We start from the raw sequence: 12,060 nt of genomic DNA, 5'->3' as shown, positions 1-12,060 counted from the left end.
TTCTTATGTCATGTTCCCGTCACAAACTGGCTCAAGGAGAGGGGAAGCAGGAGTCCACAGATGAAATGTTCCTATAAATAAAGTGGAATTTATTCAAACTTTACCAAAACTTCAACACATCAAATACAAGCAGTTCAGCAGGGAGTGGATGTGTGTTGCATGTGCCAGGTGGATGCAGAGAGAGGCCAGGGCCACGTTCAAACCTGAACACGCTGCACAGTGTTTTCTTCCATTTGTTAGGGATGAATGAAATGCTTCCTTGAAAGGATGTGTGCAGTCACCAGTGGGCGTGGAAGCATGTGCGCCCTCATTTGGTGGGTGTGCAAGAAAAGTCATCCTGTCACACAGCAATGCCTACATAAATCACACCACTCTGCTTAAAATAATAATGTTTAGTGAAGCAGGTGAAGCAAAGGGCTGCTTTTAATAGGCTGGGAGACCCAGGTGTGCTGCTTTAGCTGCTGAGCCTCTTATGACAGAACAGCGGAGAGTGGTAAGAAGGGAGGAGGGGGTCTGGCTGTGTTTGTGAACGATAGATGGTGTAACTCTGGGCATTTCTCTATCAAAGAGACGCTATGCTGTAAGGACATTGAGCTGCTAGCGGTTAGCATGAGACCGTACTATCTACCACGAGAGTTTACACACGTGATTATGATAGCTGTGTATGTCCCGCCCTCTGCTAACGCTGCAGCAGCCTGTGAGGTCCTGCACACTGTAACCAGCAGACTCCAAACACAGCACCCTCAGGCCCTTTTCCTGATCTCTGGGGACTTTAAAGATGATGTAACCATTTAATTATGGTTACATAATTAATTATGTAATTAATTATGCAAAATGCAAAACGCTCAGCTGTGTCTCCAATCAAAGCTCTGTAACTTCAGAGGTGATGTTCATATGTTGACTAATGGTTTTCTTTCATTTTTGATGTACTGCAGAATATTTGTATAAAATCCAGGCCAGGAAAATCTCCTTCATGTGTTTCTGTGTTTTGTCTTCAGCTACGTTGACACAAAGGCCTCTGCTGTGACGCTCACACCTTTGATAAAGTCTGGAGAGTGTCAGCTTCCTGTTTATAGATACAAAAATATGTAATGTTGTGAACTCTGGCCGCAGCGGCGCAAGAAAAAGGAGAATTACGGGAAGCACTCACAACAGGTAAAATCAAAATAACAAAGTAAAGTAGGATAAAATAAAAACCAACAAAAGAACAACACAATATACTTCCCCGTACTGTTACTGCTAACCTCTGTTAACCTAGTAACTCTTACCTTCTAACTGACAGCTGGTCAATAAACGAGCTCCATAAACGCTCCATATTCACCTTTACATGGAATATAAAGGGAAAAGAAGAAACACAGTGCTGTGTCAGCGTTAGACATATAGATATATCCTTGCTTTTAATACATTTGAAGGTGGGTGGGAGAGGTGCTTCTCCGCGTAGTCTACGGTCTCTTTGGGATCGCTAAAGCTTTTCCTCACATCACCATGGGTCACTAACAGCTTTGCAGGGTATAGCAGTCTGTACCTGACGCCGGTCATCCCACGTAGTCTTCCTCTCATATTTGCAAATGCGGCTCTGCGTTTCCAACAGAGGGAGGGAAATCTGGGAGGATGTTTATTTTAAAAACCCTTATACATCAGGTTCTTGTTCTCTGCAGCTTTCAGCAGAATTTCCTCACCAATGTGGTAGTAGTGCAATCTCAAGATGATGGGCCGAGGAAGATGACTTTGTTTGGGACGCTGGCGATTCACTCTATGTGCTCGATCGATGAGTGGCTTCTCCTCGAGAGATAGCGCCTCCGCCAACAGGTGTGAACCAACTCAGTCATCTTGGGTCCCTCTGTGCCTTCTGGTATTCCTGCAGTTCTTAAATGATTCCTCCTGGAGTGCCTCAAGAGCTCCACATCTCTCATCTAACTTCTTTACCTCCGCAGACAAACGCTCCACAGTGGCCTGGAGAGTGGCGATGGTGTCAGAGTGGTTCGAGGCACAGTCCTGCAGTTCAGTCAAAGTGTTATCATGCCTGGCCACGTCGCTTTTTATGTCCGAAATTGAGGGCTGGATGCTCTGGTTCAAGGATGATATCTCGCCTCCTATGGTGGTAGAAATCTCTAATATGCAAGTGTCCAGTGCTAGTTAGTTAGTTCTAGTTCTAGTGGTTAGTGGGGCTTTATTTGATGATTCTAGTGTGTGTTACATTGTTGTCATATTGTTGAGTCGCAGAGCTGTACAGTGTTATAGTTTCTGTAGAGTCTGGTATAAGGAACTCAGATCCCTCTGTGAATAATGTTCACTGAAACTGACCTGTAGTTAATGAACTAGTCAGGATTTACACTAGAGAATGTTTCTGCCATTACATGGCCTGTATTTGTAGAGCGCTTTACTCGTCCCTAAGGACCCCAAAGTGCTTTTTTGCTCAAGGACACAACGACCGAGACTGTCCAAGCCGGGGCTCGAACCGGCAACCTTCCGATTACAAGACGAGCTGCCAACTCTTGAGCCACGATCGGCCCACATATTGTTGTCTTTTGTTGCAGACACCAAGTGTTGAGATCCTGTCTCAACCTCCTACATTCTTCCAGCAGGTTACACATTATTTTTTGTATTTGGAATCAAATATATGTGTCAGTTGGGCCTAGTGCAGGGGTCAGCAACCTTTAACACCCAAAGAGCCTTTTGGACCCGGTTTCCACGCAAAGGGTCAGGGTTCGGGAAAACACTGGGAGCCGCAAATACTTTGTGACATCTAAAATGAAGATAACACTGTGTATATTGTTTTTACCTTTATGCTTTGTGTGAACAACTACAGTGTGTTGCTTATGAAATCCATGAAGTGCTACAGAGAAAATTACATTTGATTTATGTAATGAACACATTTTGAGCTCTTAAAGAAATATAACAAAGGAAAGCTGAACTACAATGATCCATGTAGCAAACACAAACTGTTATATCGCCTTTGGGCTTTTGGAGCCTTGACCTGACTTTTAAAAAAAGCGCGTTCATGCAAACATCGTCGGGTCTGCCGTGATATGTTTACAACGGGACTTCTGCTCCTGAACCTCTGTGCACAGCGTCTGCAGGTCGGGGCTGTACGAAGTCACTTTATCTCTACAGGACTGTAAGCTGTCGTCTGTGAGGCGTGAGCGTGTTTGTTTGAACACAGTTCACGGTGGAGAACAGCTGCTGACATAATGTGGATCCAAGATCCATAACTGGCCTACCTGGGGCTGAAAGTCTCCATAAATGCAGGCGTTTCGGCGGCTACACCGGCTTCCACCAGTGTGACGCTTATTTTGAGAAAATAATAGAATATAAATGTATTTTTATATTTCAATATCACAATAATCTTCCAATGTAGAACTACAAGTTAAAAAAGAAGTAACATAAATCAAATCCACTTCAGCTAAATACTTCTCATTTATTTCCATCTTACATGCTGTGACTGCAGCCATTCCCACATCTCTGTGAATGGGACTCATGGACATGGATCAGTGGTTGTTGATCAATGGTCCTGAGAATCTGCATAATTAAGATGAAGGAACGGAGCTCCCAGCCCATCGTTCCTGCAGCTGCTTTCAGTCTTTATGCAAATGTCCTGTTTGTAAGACTGAAACCTGCAGCTGAGACTGAAGACGTCACCTGATGATGACGACACGTTTCTCCCACAAAACGCTGCGTCCAGATGAACAGAAGCAACAGACTCACTTTCCTGGATGATTGAGATGCATCAAGACTTCATTGTGTGTTACTTCTCATTCAGCACAGACACATTATTCCTGTTAGGTCATGTCAGCTGTCACTCAGTACAAGCACAACTGTGAACAACACAAACTTCTCTTCAATGTGTCACAGAAACACTAAGTGTGAGAGCCTGTATGACACACAGGACAGACTGTAAGCTCTGCTGGCTGCACAGCACTTTGTAGCAGTTTTCCAACATGTCCTCCACCCGTGATGTCAGTGGTGGGACCCCAGTCACAGCACTCAGCACCACCTCCTTTAAATGGATTTTATAGCAGTTCCTCCCGTTACTCGGTGCAACGCTTCTTAAATGTGTTTTTGCAGGATAAAACACAGCAGGTGGTGTAGAGAGGACGTCAGCTGACGGAGCAGAGGGAGGCAGACTGTGGATAAATGACAGAGTGAGAGGAGAGCAACCATGACAGAAGCACAGGTGTGGCAGATAGAAGTGGCTTTATAGACACTTATTGTCAGTCCTCGTGCATGCTGTGGAAATAAGTGTCTGTGTCATGAGGTGACATGTGAGCTTATCTTTGGTCAATAAAGCTGAACGACCAGTTTTCACTTTGCTTCTTACGCTTGTTTAGTGACGTCTGGGTTTCTGTGGAGCCCGAATTTTGATGAGTTCTGGTGAAATCATCTGAGATCATCTGAGCATCGGTGAAGAGTCAGCAGAGAAAGTGTGGGACAGAAGTTTGCTTTGGACACATGGACTGAAATCAAAAAGTAACAAACAGGATTTCCAATGGACAGTATGGAGAAGTGAAAGTACACAAAGGCTGTGCTGGAACACGTGTGTTACACTTTTTGACAGCTGAGAACAAAACACAATATTTTGCATCATCTCTGCAGTGTCTCTTCTTTCCTCTGCTGTTGTGCTTTTAGCTCCAAACTGTTTCAAATGGTTTGTCAGCAAGCTGACCTCTGACCTCTGCAGTACTAACTCCTGACCCGTACAAAGAGCGGGCGTTTCTGACCTTTGACCTGCAGCTGTATGTCTCTCAGTCTCAGTTCTTCTCTCCGTCACTGATGGAGCAGGTGTAGTTGCTGCTGACAGTCAGTCGTTTGTTTTCTCAGAGTGAGGCTGAAGTCTGAACTGTTCAGAGCATCAGGTCTCATCAACGTGCGCTGCTGTAACGCCGCTTTGTCCTCTGAGATCACCAGGTATGAAACCTGAGTGCTGACAGAGCAGCATGTTCCCCCTCATTCACCTCCACCACCACAGCCAAGGCATGCTGGGAAACTGAGGACACACAGACGGAGAACTGAAGTGTCTGCTGTGTGTTCATCTCAGAGTCCTCACAGGTGACACATTAGCTCCAGAACACCAAGCCAGGTGTTTGAAGCCTGACAGGGATTCTTCCCATCCAGAGGGAGGATTTAGCTGCACAACAATGAACATTAGTGTGTAGTTTAGAAACACAGACTGTGCCTGCACTGCATCTAGTGAAGAAAAGTGTTACTGCCAGAGAACCAGGCTCCTTTAAAGCAGCTGATATTAAGGTTGAAAAATCAACAATAAGCTGATGTAATCAACGTTTCACAAAATGGTCAGCAGCTAAAATCTGGAGCCGTTCTTTGGTGGTAATTAACAGTTTGTTCTTGTTAGCTAATTATGTCATTAAAGGTAGCAGCAGAAGCCTTGTGTTGAAAGCCCATTCACTCACACATTCACACAGTATGTGTGTGTCTGTGTTACACTGTGGACATCCCTTCTGTTGGAGCGCCATCTTGTGGCAGGTTTAAGAAATGTTCTTCTTGTAAATCCAAACTGATGCACCTCCATAGCAGACTGTGGAGGCTTTCAGTGACATGAAGACTTGATTTATACTGTCATATTCTCCTGTTACACAAAGCACAGCACGCTGAACATGGATGAACTGAAACTCCCAGCATCTGACTGAGGAAAAGCACAAATCATTCTCACACTGACTCCTGCTTGATTTTAGATTTGCTTTCAAATCCTCACACTTTCATATGAAGCACTAAATGGGCTCCAGACTGTTTATCTCAGCTTCCTGTCAAACACACTGCTGCTCACACCGAGGCTCAGTTTACTCCTCCAGCCTGGCTTAACCTGCTGTCTGTTAAAAACAGTCCCACACTCCTCTGTTTAATCCTTCTGATCAGACTCTTTGATTTTGTATTGTTTTTACCTGAAGTTGTGTTTTTGACATGGTTCTGTCTGTGAAATAAAGCTCACACACACACTGCTACAGTCCTTCATACACTTAGAAACGAAGCTGCTCCTTTCCTCAGTGCTGACACATAAAGAAGAGTTGCTTTTATATCCAACACGTCTCTGTTCCAGAAAACAGCTTCAGCAGCCTCTGAGTCTGAACTTGGAGTTGGTTATAAGCCACAGGCCTGTGTGCACAGCAATGAGGAAATATAATGCAGTAAGTGAAACATGGATGTGTGGAACAGATTATCCCAAAGGTTGATTCTGTTCATCTGGACGTTCTCAGTGAAACATTTGGTCTCTCGGTCAGGTGACTCCTTTAGTCTCAGCTGACTGCAGCTTTCCAAACCTTTGTCACTGGATCACTCACTTCATCTCCAACGTGTCCCTGACACAGACAGCTGGAGCCGTTACAGCAAAATCATTGATCATCGTTTTTAGAACATTAGCTGGTGTTGGTGGGCAGGCTAGCAGTGCTAATTGTTAGCACTAGTTCTGCTGCTCTCCCTTTGTCTCTGTTATTGTTGGTCTTTAGTGAACAATAGAAAGTGTCTTCATGAGACTGTTGCCTAATGTTCAAATGTAGATAACACCACCTGCACCAACCTGTTACACAGCACAACCCTCTGGTGTAGCTTTGGCTGGAGCACATATTGGCAGCTCCAGTGACATCACCACTCCATGGTGACATCATCTCTACAGACTGTGGCTGTTACATATCCTCACCTGGTAATAATAAGACTGTCCTCAGCTGCACACAGCTCCAAGATGAACAAACTGAAGTAAATACAAATTAGAGTTACGATAGATTGAAATCTTGTAATCAGAGCTAATTCTTAGTGAAACTCTCACAACATCATATCATGATCCTGGGTTAGTGTCTCGGTCTCAGATCACAACATCAGCACAGGCTTGGCTTGGGTGAGGTATTGAGTGGTTCTTGTCCATGACAGCTGCAGGTACAGTGCCATCAGCCATGCTGCACCACATGTCTGCCCAGGAACATTAGTGTGGCTGAGTCTCATGTAAACATTGTGCTAAAGTGGTGGGAAAGTGGCTGCAAGCTGGCTGCACTGTGTCCAATACTCTCAGTATGATATCCACAAACCTCTGAGTGTCACAGAGTGGGCCTGTGCTCAGCTCACTGTGCCCCATTCAATTCTACTCGCATAGTTTTACAAGTAAAATTAAAAGTTGCTCAATGATAAGTTATTGTAGTAACAACTAAGTCCATGGTCATTATTTGTTAATAGTAGCTTAAAGCTTCTGCACCAATCATGGAGCAGCAGGTTTAGAGCAGGTGGATCTACAAAAGTAAGTCCCAGTAAGATGGGCTGAGCCTTACACACTCAGAAAAATTATGGTTCTTAAATGGTTCTTCAGATGTCTTCATGGTTCTTTAAAGAACCATCATACGTCAAAGAACCTTTTTATTTTGTGGATGGTTCTTCAGCTGTTACAAATGGTTCTTTAAAGAACAAAAGGTTCTTCATCCTTAGCAATCTAAGTTTGATGGTGTAAATGGCATAAATATTTATTCACTATAACGAGGCTGTGTTTTGTGTGTTTTCTTTGTGTGCATGTGTGTGCGAAGGGGAAGGGCGGGATACCTGGCAATTACCCTTTAAGAGAAGATGGTAGGAAACTGAATATTCAAATAAAACTTAGAAATATTTGCAAACAGTAGACACAATACACACATTCAAATACTGTACTTTAGTTTTTAATTTTAATAAAGCATTACTATTTTCTACTCCAAGGCATTACTTTTGAGATTATTATATATTTTTGAAAATATAACATAATGATAATACTAGTTATTGTAAACTTTACAAACCACCCAGCAGTATGTAAAGTCAAATTATAAAATACAAGTAAATAACAATTTCAGAACAGAATGTCAGTGTAATGAACACACACTTCGTTTTGACAAAGCGCACTGCTTAGGTAAATGATCTGAGTAGTTGTTCATCACTGAGCAATTTGTTAATATGTGTTTCGAGCCAAATAAATGACAGAGAGAGAGTGACGTCAGAACACGTCATACTATAACCTCCCGGGAGCGGACGGAGGGGGTCAGTTGTTGGGATGCGCATGCGCAGAAAGAGTGCGAGCGGCGGGCCTTGACCTTTCGGGAAAAAAACCTCACAGACGGTGACAGCGAGGCGGATAACAGTCTTCAGTACCTGCTGGACTTTGAAGCTGTGGATTCTGGGACTGTTAGAAAAGGTAAAACATTTTCATTAAAACCTTATTACTGTTTTGTTTTTGTTACTCGTCATTGTAGCTTGCTGTTAATGTTGTGCTAACAGTAGCGATTAGCTAGATACGTTAGCCGTTGACGTCAGCGCAATTTAGTATCCAACTGTTTTCCTAACAAAACCACTGTTATAATTAAGTGAAGCTGCTCCCAGCTAATTTGAACCTTTGGCTTCTAAAATATGTGGTTCAATTGCGTGCTGCGTACATAACCTAATGTCAGCTAGACCGAAATTAAAATGTAATATATTGTTAAAGTCACTAAAATGGCGCCTGAAGCCTGTTGTGATGTGAGCTCTGTGTCTGCTCTAGAAACTCTGAAATTCTGTAGATCTGAGCCGTACATTAAATACTCACATGAACCTGTACTTTGAATTCTGTATGAGCTGTATAAAATGCAGCTATGCATAAGTGTTTTGAATGAATAATTAGATTAGATAACTCTTTATTGTCTAATATAATTATATAGAAATGTGAATATAAATGAATAGAAATGTGACATGAGAAGGTGTGTCTTTGACTGTTCCTGCATAACTTAGTTTCGGACTAGTTGACAAGTTATGCTCCGGTCATTTGATGTTTCCAAGATAGATGTTCTTTTGTAATATAGTTAATTTTTTTGTATATTTCATTTATCCACCATCATACATTAAGCTAAGAAGAGGTCGTTATACTAACAAGAGGTATCAACGCTGGGCCAAAGTTCAGCACATGGTTAAAGTTTGTAATCCAGCCAGGGTGTAAATATCACTCAGCAGCCAGAGCTGAAGCAGGTAGCATCAACAGATAAATCTACTCTACCCGGCTTAAATCACAAGAGCACCTCTGACCAAAAAGCTGTAGATTTTTCTTGTTTGCACAAATTAATCCAGATTCACATTAATGGTGTTCACAGCTCCAACAAAATGAGGAAGAGGAGGGGGAGAAACACAATTAGGTTGAATTACAATTGGATGGAAGTTGAGGACAAGGAGAAGGAAGCTTAGGATGAGGAGGAAGAAAAGCAGCAGGAGCATCTTTAGGGATCCCTATGATGAGGTTTGTTTCATTAATATGGTCCTCTCACAAAGAACGATGACTTGTTTTAGTTCACCTACTTCCTGTATTAAATAGTGATGTGCAAAATGTTGTGAAAAACCATGGAGCAGGCACGTATAGGGCATCTGCAGGTAAATGAACATCAAATCTCTAAGACAGACTGAAATCTGTATATTTATCACCCTTATGATAAAACCCACGTCAGCCATTGGTTTATGGACTTTGTATTTTGAAGCCTCAGCATTTGCTTTCTTGCTGTTGCTATGTTGGGACCATATTAGGATGAGGGATCAGAATCTGGAGTCATGCACACTATTGTTTCATTTAGTGTGTATCCATAAGATTCGTACAGCAGATCCAAGTTGTGCCTTGAAAACAGGAAAGTCGTCTGCATAGAGGAGAACTGTAATAGCAGGCTTGTACAAAGTGAGGCTTTGTGCTCTCGTTTTACTTCTGTCACCCTGTTTTGATGCAGATTTCACTTGAAATCAGGCAAGAACTGGACTTATTTTTTATAATGTGTTCTTGTGAATTAATTGTGTATCGCATATGTTTGATTTGACTTTCTGCAAGACAACAGTCGTCCACTGGCCAAAAAAGTTTTCCAAATACCTCCACGTGATCTAGCCTGGATTTAGAAAAGAATAGCAAAAAAATCTGCACCTCCTGCTTCAGATGCAATTTGTGTTTCTGTGTTCAGAGGCAGCGGCGAGAGGGGAGACCTCGGCTCATCCAGCTGGAGAGCCTGACCAGGAGGAGTCGAACATTAACTGAGCTCTTCCAGGGCACCCTGCAGACTCGGCTGCTGGCATCGGCGAGGGATGACGTGAACGCCAAACTGGAGTCCATCACAGGTCAACTGCAGGTATGCGAGTCAGACCTTCTGAGGAGGGTTTCACTTTTCTCTCTTCTTTATAATTGACTCTTTTCTCTCTCTTTCAGCTCCTTGTCTCAGAGTGGGAGAGATTTGAAGCACAAAGGGAGGAGCTTGTCGTTTGGTTGGCTGATATGGATGTCTGCCTGAGTGAGGTTGACCAGCTGACAGGAAACACCAGTGAAAAACTGAAACAACTGCAGGTGTGGGCTTGTTTTGATATGACATATATTTGATATGAAACATACGTCAGAGACATTATCCTAAACCGGACTAACAAAGGACCATGAGTACAACATGAAACATACATTACATAGCGTAAGGCTGAAGTTCATTGATCATTTTAATCATAAACTTGTTGTTGAAATATTTTTACTGAACATGCAAACATCTGCTGATGAAAATGTGTTGATTTATTGGTCTGTTATGAAGCTATTGCTATTTCTAATGTGTTTTATCACTTTCTGATGTTTTATTAATTAAACAATACATGTATTATTTGTTGTGTTATCTGTAGATATAGTATTTATATATATTTATTTATAGTATAGCAAATATATTTAATTATTACTGTTTAAAACACTAATATGTGACATGTATTAGTAGTGATGTTGTGCTGAGGGTTAAAATGCCTTTTTGTCTTTTGGTATACTACAAAATGACAATAAACCATTAATATATGTCTATGCTGTGCTAATATTTATTTTACCCTACTCAAATTCAATTTATGATGCATTTTATTTTGAAAGATTTAAAATGTTTTTTTAAAGAACCACTCAAAAAAGGTTCTTTAAAATGGTTCTTTTAAAGAACCATTTGAAGGACCTTTTTAAAAATGGTTCTGTAAAGAACCATTTTTAAAAAGGTTCTTTGAAAAACCATTAAAGGTTCCCCAAAGAACCATTTCTTGATGGTTCTTTGGGGCACCTTTAAAGGTTCATCAATGAACCACTGAAAGAAATGGTTCTTCAAAGAACCATTGTTTGAAAGGTTCTTTGTGGCACCAAAAAAGGTTCTTCTATGGCATCAGTCTAAAGAACCACTTTTGGTTCCAGTTGGCACCTTTATTTTTCTGAGTCTGACATGACATGTTTCTTTTCTTTTCTTTCTAATGACATGTTTCTTTTAGTATGTACTAAAAGAAACATGTCATTCCCAGCAGATGAAGCGCCCTTTAAAGCAGGATCTCACTTTAAACCTAAAGAACTTGCTATGAGCATGCAGTGCATTCATGGTTATTATTCATACGATTGTGGGGAGCTAATAAAGTGCAACTATCACATTACATTTTATTATTAAATTGTTGTTAACAATCCCTTCACTTCTGCTTATCTAATTCATGGTTGCAGGATGGCTGACAGCTTCCATTAGGCAGGAGGTAATGTCCATTCTGGCCACAGTGCAACCCACAATGTGTAACTGACACTATTATGTTGCATTATGTCACATTGTTACATCTTTTTAATAAATGATGACAGTCAGCTGAATTTGCTGCCCCCTTGGTGGAGGACATCAGGATCAGCAGCTCCATCACAAACACCACAGAAGAAGAACAACACTGGATCAGATTATCTGGACGTGTTTGACAGGGACAGTGTTCATGTTCATGGACATCAGGACAAAAACAGACGATGGAAACCTGCCAGATTTGAGCTAAACTGCTCGTTTCCATGTGTAGTCCCTGGGAGGTCACATGACCAACAAAGACACACAAGCTGTGTCCCAAAACGTCGGCTGCATCCTCCGGAGGCCGCATTTGAAGGCCGATGACGTCACAGCCAGGCGACGAAGGCTGTCCCGATTCCTCGACTCCTTCAAATGCGTCCTTCATTCCCCCGAGTTTGAAGGATGGGTCGGGTGTGTCCTTCGTGGCCCACCATATCCCAGAATTCATAGCGCGGCCCAGCCAAATTTCAGCTGCCAACAATGGCGGCCGCTACTAAGTTTGAAAATTTAACGAGGGAGC

At 42.1% G+C, this 12,060-nt stretch overlaps 2 long non-coding RNA genes across 2 annotated transcripts in view; one reads left to right on the top strand and one right to left on the bottom strand.

The window, feature by feature from the left end:
• Window positions 1–12,060, bottom strand: part of LOC145425134 (uncharacterized) — a 323,553-nt gene that overhangs the window by 33,187 nt on the left and 278,306 nt on the right. The gene's annotated exons all lie outside the window — the stretch shown is intronic.
• Window positions 8,054–10,778, top strand: LOC145424611 (uncharacterized). The gene is made up of 3 exons (XR_013905694.1): window positions 8,054–8,152; window positions 9,078–10,085; window positions 10,163–10,778. It is a non-coding gene; the product is annotated as an uncharacterized LOC145424611 (long non-coding RNA).

The sequence above is a fragment of the Astatotilapia calliptera genome, chromosome 3 (genome assembly GCF_964374335.1).
Source record: "Astatotilapia calliptera chromosome 3, fAstCal68.1, whole genome shotgun sequence".
In the NCBI taxonomy this organism is placed as follows: Eukaryota; Metazoa; Chordata; class Actinopteri; order Cichliformes; family Cichlidae; genus Astatotilapia; species Astatotilapia calliptera.
This window is presented reverse-complemented; position numbering and strand designations above follow the sequence as displayed.